Consider the following 2551-nt stretch of genomic DNA (forward strand, 5'->3'; position numbering starts at 1 on the left):
CTCATTTATACTTGCAAACATCAGCTATCTACAGCTCAACACCAGAGGACCTACCAGTTAGCATCTGACAAAGACTTTCATTTGCTGTGACGTTAGTGACTTTCTACCTGAGGACTACTTGTCAGGATCTCTCTGTTAAGGATCGATGGCTGTCCCAGAACTTACTATATAGACTGGGCTGGCCTTGAACTCAACAGCTCTGCTGGCTTCTGCCTCCTGCTTGCTAGACTAAAGATGTGTGCCAGCATGCCTAGCTATAGACCTCAGGGCACTCAAAAGCGGCTCTAAGGCTCGAGTCCTGAGGGTTCTCTCTCCTGCCATTTTATTCTAGATCTGTAGTTGTCTGGCACCTTCAGTTCGGGTGTTAAGTCTGTTGTGGGTGTGTTTCCTGCGAGGCTGGGGGTTGGGCATCACGCAGCTTGAGAAGCAGCTGTCTGGCTTCTGTTGAACTTGCTACTTCTCAGTAATAAATACTTTATGGGGTGTGAAAGAGTGCTACAGCCACTTATGAAAGGGCCAAACTGGTTAATGTCAGCTCACAGACACTCTGGTGGGATTTTAAGGAAGACTGAGATGGTCCTCGTGGGGAGGGGGTAGAGGGACCAGAATCCCAACTCTCTGACATCTCCTTAGGACCTTTGCCAGTGAGTTGACTTGGATCATGGGGCATGTGCTGTTTTCCCCTGTTCAGCATCCATCCTTGTCCTAGTAAGAGGCTGGCACACCCCCATCTCCTCATTTTCTTTTTTCCTCAAGGGTAGCCAGACAGTCTAAACCTGGCCAATAACAGCATCCTATCTTCCCTGCTCCAGTGATTAATTCAACCATAAACCTTGGCAAGCCAGGACTTGTGCTGCATATTTGGGAAAGAGAAACTTAGGCTCTGTCTAAGGGTTTTACTGTTGTGAAGAGACACCATGACCACGGGCAACTCTTAAAAAGGAAAACATTTCCTTCTTTTCCGGTTCCCGCAGCCGCAGCCCTGAGCAGCAAAGTTTCACGCGACACCCTCTACGAGGCGGTGCGGGAAGTCCTGCACGGGAACCAGCGTAAGCGCCGCAAGTTTCTGGAGAGGGTGGAGCTGCAGATCAGCCTGAAGAACTACGACCCTCAGAAGGACAAACGCTTCTCGGGCACCGTCAGGCTTATGTCCACCCCTCGCCCCAAGTTCTCCGTGTGCGTCCTGGGGGACCAGCAGCACTGTGATGAAGCCAAGGCCGTGGACATCCCCCACATGGACATCGAGGCGCTCAAGAAGCTTAACAAGAACAAGAAGTTGGTCAAAAAGCTGGCCAAGGAGTATGATGCCTTTTTGGCCTCCGAGTCTCTGATCAAGCAAATCCCACGTATCCTGGGCCCAGGCCTAAACAAGGCGGGCAAGTTCCCCTCCCTGCTGACACACAATGAAAACATGGTGGCGAAAGTGGATGAGGTGAAATCCACAATCAAGTTCCAGATGAAGAAGGTGCTGTGTCTGGCCGTTGCCGTCGGCCACGTGAAGATGACCGATGATGAGCTGGTCTACAACATCACCTGGCTGTCAACTTCTTGGTGTCTTTACTCAAGAAAAACTGGCAGAACATCCGGGCTCTGTACATCAAGAGCACCAGGGGCAAGCCCCAGCGTCTGTATTAGGATGCTCCAATAAACCTCGGTGCTGCCATCAAAAAAAAAAAAAAAAAAAAAAAAAGGAAAACATTTCGGGGTTGGGGATTTAGCTCAGTGGTAGAGCGCTTGCCTAGGAAGCACAAGGCCCTGGGTTCAGTCCCCAGTTCCAAAAAAAAAAAAAAAAAAAAAAAAGAACCAAAAAAGGAAAACATTTCACTGGGGCTGGGATACAGATTCAGAGGTTTAGTGCAATTGATATAGTGAAAAGCACAGTGCATGCTGGCAGATATGATGTTGGAGAAAGAGCTGAGAGGTCTACATTTTGATCCTCAGGCAGCAAAAGGAGACTGAGATACACTGGCCAGACTTGACTTTCTAAGACCTCAAAGCCCACCCCCACCATGACACACTTCCTCCAACAAGGGCACACCTCCTAATTGTACCACTTCCTGTGGACCAAACATTCACATACATGAGTCTGTGGGGGCCATTCCTATTCAAACCGCCACAGACTCTGATTTTAAAAAATGCTATGAAATAAACTGGTTAAAACAGTGAGGAAGACGTGCACTAGAAAATGGCTCAGAGGGCAAAGGCTGCTGCAGCCCTTGCAGAGGACCCAGGTTCTGGGGTCCAGTACCCACATTATGCAGCTCAAAACAACCTATGACTCCAGCTATAGGGGGACATGATACCTCTGGCCTCCATGGGCACCAGCACTGTGGGCATACACAGAGAGAGAGAGAGAGAGAGAGAGAGAGAGAGAGAGAGAGAGAGAGAGAGAGAGAAACTCATAGTTAAAAAAAAATAAGAATGAGGGGTTGGGATTTAGCTCAGTGGTAGAGCGCTTGCCTAGCAAGCACAAGGCCCTGGGTTCAGTCCTCAGCTCTGAAAAAAAAAAAGAATGACCAGAAATGTTAACACATGTCTTTAGTCTCAGTAC

At 48.8% G+C, this 2551-nt stretch overlaps 1 pseudogene; it reads left to right on the forward strand.

Annotated features, from left to right (window-relative positions):
- The first annotated feature begins 1077 nt into the window (after window positions 1-1077).
- Window positions 1078-1650, forward strand: LOC148002927 (large ribosomal subunit protein uL1 pseudogene; annotated as a pseudogene).
- The last annotated feature ends 901 nt before the right edge of the window (window positions 1651-2551 follow it).

This window comes from Rattus norvegicus, chromosome 10, assembly GCF_021556685.1.
Source record: "Rattus norvegicus strain SHRSP/BbbUtx chromosome 10, alternate assembly SHRSP_T2T, whole genome shotgun sequence".
NCBI classification, from domain to species: domain Eukaryota; kingdom Metazoa; phylum Chordata; class Mammalia; order Rodentia; family Muridae; genus Rattus; species Rattus norvegicus.